This window comes from Petromyzon marinus, unplaced genomic scaffold, assembly GCF_048934315.1.
Source record: "Petromyzon marinus isolate PM22_M1 ecotype Great Lakes invasive population unplaced genomic scaffold, UKy_Petmar_22M1.pri1.0 PM_G_Scaffold_50, whole genome shotgun sequence".
Taxonomy (NCBI): Eukaryota; Metazoa; Chordata; class Hyperoartia; order Petromyzontiformes; family Petromyzontidae; genus Petromyzon; species Petromyzon marinus.
In genome coordinates this window covers 217764-225750 of record NW_027423003.1, presented here as the reverse complement: position 1 = coordinate 225750, position 7987 = coordinate 217764, and the positions used below count along the sequence as shown (strand labels likewise).

Below are 7987 nucleotides of genomic sequence, written 5' to 3'. Positions count from 1 at the left end.
GTGTGCGTGAAGGCGTTTGCACGTTCATCAAATCTGATGAATTTGGGAAACTTTTTCACATCATGAATATATTAATAAGTATAGACGTGTAAGTCACGTGTGCATTCCTCTGTGCCTGACGTGTAGATGGTGTGGATATTCTTTTTTTCTGTCTGCAGCTGACGCTTCCTCTGCAGATTTGGTCTGATGGAGCAAAGGCACTCAGCGCAGCTCTGTACGACAAGTCAACAATGCGACCAGCGTGCATACAGCACGGACCGGACTGGAAATTTGACATGGCACCAGAGAAGTCACACAGGAGAGAAACCCTTCAAATGTACTGTGTGTAACAAGGCATTTGCATGGCCATCAGTTTTTCAGAACCACCAGAGAACACACACGGGAGAGAAACCCTTCAAGTGCAGTATGTGCGTGAAGGCGTTTACACAGTCATGTAATCTTGTAACACACCAGAGAACACACACGGGAGAGAAACCCTTCAAGTGCAGTGTGTGCGTGAAGGCGTTTGCACAGTCATCTGCTCTTAAAGAACACCAGAGAACACACACGGGAGAGAAACCCTTCAGGTGCACGATGTGCGGGATGGCGTTTACACAGTCATGTAATCTTGTAACACACCAGAGAACACACACGGGAGAGAAACCCTTCAAGTGCAGTGTGTGTGGGAAGGCATTTTCAGATTTATCTACTCTTAAAAAACACCAGAGAACACACACAGGCGAAAAACCCTTCAGGTGCACGATGTGCGGGATGGCGTTTACACAGTCATATAATCTCGTATTACACGAGAGAACACACACGGGAGAAACCCTTCAGGTGCACTCTGTGCGGGAAGTCGTTTGCACGTTCATCAACTCTTCAAGTACACCAGAGAACACAGAAGCATCAGAAGATCCACAAGGAGTGCAGTCTGAAATCAGCTTGTGAAAGTCAAAGTACCGCAATGAGCCCATCCCTCATGAAACACGAACCGGACGAAAATCCCAGCTTGGACACTTTTAAAGGTATCGAGGTGAAATATGAAGAGGTGATGGTGAAATGTGAAGAAGTGAAGAGCAAAGAAGTGAAGGTAAAATGTGAAGATGAAGATTCAACTCCAAAATGGGACCTTCACATCGTAAAGCAGGAGGAGAATTCTGACTGAGGCAGAGTGAGGCAACTCCCAGCAGTTTGTGGAATTGGAGGTGTGGGTGGACTTGCTCCTAGACAATACAAAGTCAAATGGAGACCCGGTAGATGTGTAAGCCAGAGACGATGTCGCTACAATGGATGCACCTTTGTCACAGGCCTTTAATGACAAGAATGTGAAGTTGGACACTTTGTGGGCCCATGGGTTGGGTAGATCTCTAACCAGGAGCAAGAGCCAATAAGCTCCCAAGCATTCACTATGTTATAATTGCTTTTACATGGTGCTTGCTTAATCGCCTCAGCAACTCGGAGTTTTGTGTCGTACCTCGTCTGAAACACTCGAAGAGCATCCCCAAGTAGCAGCTGCCCCTGTGCAGCACAAGGTGGTGGCCCTGCACCGGCCTGCATGTGGACAAGAGCCTGTCAGTAGGGAGCGATGATTGATGCGTCATCTCAGTTGTGTAGTTTGTAGGTAATGTTTAGAATTTGCTACATTTTCACTCAGACGCCAGCATGCAATGGCCTACTCGTTTTGAATGACACAATAGTATGTTTTACATACACTGTGAAGCAGACTGTGCAACTTTTTTGTAAAAGCTTCTTGTTAATGCGATGTAACGTGATGCAGTATGTTTCACTGAAGTAATCCAATTTTGTTAATGTGCCTGTCAATAATTTAGAATTAATACTTGCTTGATTTTGTGCATACTTGTAACATTTGATCTGTAAGGGTCAAACATTGAATAAGTGATGTTAGGACAGTGTGTGTGTGTGTTTTGGAAGTAACCTGTACAGAGAACTCAGGTGGGACCCGTTGTTCTTGTGATACAGGTCAAATGGTGTTTTTGTGTTCCACGAAGCGTCTGCCTCTGGAGCAACTCATCGTCTTTGAAATAGGTAGCACGCTCGGATCATTCATCAGTTACAAGGCATACCACTTAAAAGTTACATGTAGCGGAGGAGGTACATTCTCTACAACACGAATTGTAGTTTTGTCTTACGTGTTGACGTAGATTTTGTCTAACTAGGACTAGAAATGCACCTTGCTGATTAACGTCTGGATGTTCGTACCTGTCGGTTGAAGCAAACCCCACTGCTGTTGTTGAGACGCTGTGCACCAATAAGGGTCCAACACATTGACGGCCTTCAGGCCAGGAAAGTCACAACATTTGCACACGAAGGACGCATTCACGCAAACACCCGGTGCTCCGTTTTGAAGTTTTAAAATGAAACATCTTTGAATTGTCTTGTGTTTTGAATTAGATGATTTTTATTTCTTCATTAAAAGCTTGTATCAATTTACATCTGGAAGACTTCATTGAAAAGGACATTTCGTGTGAATTTTCTCTCGTCATTAAGTAGACGGCCTTGCCGGGGGTTCGGTTCAATGCGAACACAAACAGTGTACACACACACAGTGTACACACACACAGTGTACACACACAGTGTACACGCACACAGTGACACAGTGACACACACAGTGTACACTGTGTGTACACTGTGTGTGTACACTGTGTGTGCACACACAGTGTACACACACAGTGACACAGTGACGCACACACAGTGACAGTGTACACACACAGTGACACACACACAGTGACACAGTGACACAACAACAACCGCCATTTGCTACTAAGTGGCGGTGACGTCACCACGACGCTTGTGCCAAGCACAGTGACACACAGTGACACAGTGACACACACAGCGACACACAGTGACACACACTGTATACACACAGTGTACACACACACAGTGTATACACACAGTGTACACACACAGTGTATACAAACAGTGTACACACAGTGTACACACACACAGTGTATATACACAGTGTGCACACAGTGTATACACACAGTGTACACACACAGTGTACACACACAATGTACACACACACAGTGTACACATACACAGTGTATACACAGTGTAAACACACAGTGTACACACACACAGGGTATACACAGTGTACACACACAGTGTACACACGGTGTACATGCAGTGTATACACCCAGTGTACACACACAGGGTACAGACAGTGTATATATACACACACACAGTGTACACACAGTGACACACGGTATACACAGTGTATACACACACACAGTGTATACAGTGTACACACACACAGTGTACACACACAATGTACACACAGTGTACACACACTGTACACACACAGTGTACACATACGCAGTGTACACACACAGTGTACACACACAGTGTACACACTGTACACACACAGTGTACACATACGCAGTGTACACACACACAGTGTATACACATAGTGTACACACACACAGTGTACACACACAGTGTCTGTACACAGTGTACACACACAATGTACACACACACATAGTGTACACACACAATGTACACAATGTACACACAGTGTACACACACACACAGTGTACACACACACAGTGTACTCACACAATTTATACACACAGTGTACACATACGCAGTGTACACACACAGTGTATACACATAGTGTACACACACACAGCGTACACACGCAGTGTACACACACAGTGTATACACATAGTGTACACACACAGCGTACACACACAGTGTACACACACAGTGTACACACTGTACACACACAGTGTACACATACGCAGTGTACACACACACAGTGTATACACATAGTGTACACACACACAGTGTACACACACAGTGTCTGTACACAGTGTACACACACAATGTACACACACACATAGTGTACACACACAATGTACACAATGTACACACAGTGTACACACACACACAGTGTACACACACACAGTGTACTCACACAATTTATACACACAGTGTACACATACGCAGTGTACACACACAGTGTATACACATAGTGTACACACACACAGCGTACACACGCAGTGTACACACACAGTGTATACACATAGTGTACACACACAGCGTACACACACAGTGTACACACACAGTGTACACACACACAGTGTACACACGCAGTGTACACACACAGTGTATACACATAGTGTACACACACAGCGTACACACGCAGTGTACACACACAGTGTATACACATAGTGTACACACACAGTGTACACACACAGTGTATACACAATATACACAATGTACACACACAGTGTACACACACACAGTGTACACACACAGTGTACACACACACAGTGTACACACACAATTTATACACACAGTGTACACATATGCAGTGTACACACACAGTGTATACACATAGTGTACACACACACAGCGTACACACATAGGGTACACACACAGTGTATACACACACAGTGTACACACACAGTGTACACACACACAGTGTACACACACACAGTGACACACAGTGTACACACAGTGACACACACACACACAGTGTATACACACACAGTGTACACACACAGTGTATACACACAGTGTACACGCACTGTATACAGTGTACACACAGTGTACACACACAGTGTATACAAACAGTGTACACACATACAGTGTACACATAGACACCTGGGAGCCAGAAATCTTTCTGATGGGCCAAATACTCATTTCACTCATTAAATGCAAATAAATTTATAACATTTTTGACATGCGTTTCTCTGGATTTTTGTTGTTATTCTGTCTCACTGTTCAAATAAATCTACCATTAAAATTATAGACTGATCATTTCTTTGTCAGTGGGCAAACGTACAAAATCAGCAGGGGATCAAAATATATTTTTTATTTTATTGTTTCCATTCTACGTGGTGACTTTACCCAAATAACCAAGAAGATGAATCCCTGCAGTCACGAAAGCTTTAAATCTAAATTGCAAGTGCTTTGAGTGTGTGCACGTGCCGTGTGCGTGTGGAAAAAAATGTACGATACGCTTATGGTGGATATGATTAGGTAATATCGTAGTATCGCCATATCGCGATAACTGTCGGAGTTAAATGTTCTACAATTCTGCAAGAGCGTTCCGAACTTTGATCGCGTTGTGTGAACGTCATCATTTGGAACGAACCAACTTACCGCTTTAAATAGGGGGGGTCGCAGACACGGTAATATTTTTTAAAATATATAAATATATACATCTACAACAGCAATACAATGACGGAGCGACCGTGACTATTACAGATCATTCAGCATATATTGTTTGAGTTTATACAATTCAAATTATGTGATGGAAGTGAAAGTATAAGATTGATAGTTTGAGCATCAACCCTTCGCTGGGAGTGGTAGCTTCCAAGTGCCAATGGCTGACGCCTCAAGCGCGGCTCCCAGGACGCTTCGAAACTGTTCGGAACATAACGACTCCCCACCCCCACCCACCCCACCCTAAACTTGCACGAACAATTCCTCTCGCCCCTTAAAACTCTGAGCAGGATTGAACTCACGCGAACCGGTAAGTGGGTGTTTTGGTTTTAAAATTTTTACGAAAAAAAAAATCCGGTGTTGTGTGACCCCCGTTGCGGCGGTGACACCGCAGGCTGTGGTTGCTCCCCGCCGGGGAAGGCGTCTCCTTCTCGGTAGGCAATCCAGGCCATTCAGGCCCTCCCTGGCGTCTCGGGCCTAGTCTGTCACAAAGAAAATAAACATTTATACATGCTTTGTGGAACTGTTTTCACAGTAAGATACACAGGCAGCAGTCGTAAGAAGAAAGGCTGAAATACAATCGTCAGTAACAGAGGCGTTATGAAAAAGGGCCATTGCACGATTATGCACTACAGTATTTACTTTTAAGGGCAGTGTTATTGGTAAATTTGTAGGGGTTTTTCTCTCGTGATATACCCGTCTTTGTGTTTGTCCTCATGCTTTGGGTTTCGGGCTGTTCCACGCGAGTTTGAAGCCTTTGGTTAAACGAGGTAACACAACGACGGGTCAAGTTATCTCTTGATGCATCACAGCTGTCATAACCCGTACGGTTTACCCCGTATTCTTGTACAGAGACATTGAGTTTTCACGCCCATACGGGGTACAGCCGTTTCAATACGGGCAAAAAAAACATGATTTGGTAACATAATATTGTCTGTTTGTTTGTGTTTCTACATTGTGATGGGACTCCGTAGGACGAACGTTGATATTTATAAAGACACGTGGTGGCCGATACGGTCTGAATTGATCTGTAATAAGGTAGGGGCACTGATTGATAGGGGGTTGACAGCTACGTGGTGGTGAGTGTACTCGAAGTGAATGTCTATTTGTGTTTCTCCCTTGTGATGGCACTTTGTTGTTGTTTTAGGCGGCTGCGGGACTGTGCAACGTTGGTGAGCGGCATAGGAGCGGTGGGGGCAACATCCATTGTAGAGTACAATGTCACTACGCTCCCACGTCTACGCTACCCTCCTCCACCAAGCCGCCACACGGACGAGCGTGGTGAAGTATGGTCAAATCACGACCCGGGGCGGCGTGGGGAGACCCTCGTCTGGCAATGGATTAACAAATTGGCTCTTACTGTATACCTCCATATATATAAAAATATGCAAGGTTGTGATTGTGTGTGTTGTCTGTTCAAAATGTTTAGCGTACTTCCCGACATGCAACAAAACTGGAAATTTGCCATGTGGGTACTTTCCAGACTGTACACCGTGCAAACATTATACAAATACACTTTTGTGTTGTTTTTTGGGGGGGGAGCTCAATAATGTATAGATTTTTTGGACGGCAAGTGAGCTGTGACGTCAAATCTGTCACGTGACCCTCGCATGTGGAAGCGTCACGCATTGTAGTGTAGCGGTTAGCGCTGTCTGTGTGTGTGTCTGTGTGTGTGTCTGTGTGTGTCTGTTTGTGTCTGTGTGTGTCTGTGTTTGTGTGGAAGCGTAACGCATTGTAGTGTAGCGGTTAGCGCTACGCCGCGCTACGAACCCTGCGACCCGAGTTCGATTCGCGCTCACGGCCACCACCAGTGACGATTATTTGAACCGCTTCTGGGCCTCCCCTAGGTCGACTCAGCCTCAAACGAGTAACTGCTGTCGTGTGAACATCGCCACTGGGGAGACAAAGGCGGCCGGACGTGGTGGATCCAAGTCCCGGGCGAAGCTGGGTAGTACAGCTAGTCGTGAATACATGAATGAATATAGACGTCTAAGTCACGTGTGACTGTATATATTCATTCCTCCATGGCTCGATACTGACGTGTAGATGGTGTGGATATTCTTATTTTCTGTCTGCAGCTGACGCTGGTCTGATGGAGCAAAGGCCCTCAGCACAGCAAGCCGGGACGACAAGTCAACAATGCGACCGGCGTGCATACAGCACGGATCGGACTGGAAATTTGACACAGCACCAGAGAACACACACAGGAGAGAAACCCTTCAAGTGCACTGTGTGTGACAAGGCATTTTCAGGTTCATCTACTCTTAAAAAAGACCAGAGAACACACACAGGAGAGAAACCCTTCAAGTGCACTGTGTGTGGGAAGGCATTTTCAGATTCATCTGCTCTTAAAACACACCAGAGAACACACACGGGAGAGAAACCCTTCAAGTGCAATGTGTGTGGGAAGGCATTTTCAGATTCTACTACTCTTAAAAAACACCAGAGAACACACACGGGAGAGAAACCCTTCGAGTACAGTGTGTGGGGGAAGGCATTTTCAGATTCATTTGCTCTTAAAACACACCAGAGAACACACACGGGAGAGAAACCCTTCAAGTGCAGTGTGTGTGGGAGGACATTTTCAGATTCATCTACTCTTAAAACACACCAGAGAACACACACGGGAGAGAAACCCTTCAAGTGCAGTGTGTGTGGGAAGGCATTTTCAGATTCATCTCATCTTCAAAGACACCAGAGAACACACACGGGAGAGAAACCCTTCAAGTGCAGTGTGTGTGGGAAGACTTTTTCAGATTCATCTACTCTTAAAACACACCAGAGAACACACACGGGAGAGAAACCCTTCAAGTGCAGT

At 45.1% G+C, this 7987-nt stretch overlaps 1 long non-coding RNA gene across 1 annotated transcript; it reads left to right on the top strand.

The window, feature by feature from the left end:
- The first annotated feature begins 5105 nt into the window (after positions 1-5105).
- Positions 5106-7740, top strand: LOC142917430 (uncharacterized). The gene is made up of 3 exons (XR_012936986.1): positions 5106-5479; positions 6317-6455; positions 7248-7740. It is a non-coding gene; the product is annotated as an uncharacterized LOC142917430 (long non-coding RNA).
- Positions 7741-7987: the final 247 nt, after the last annotated feature.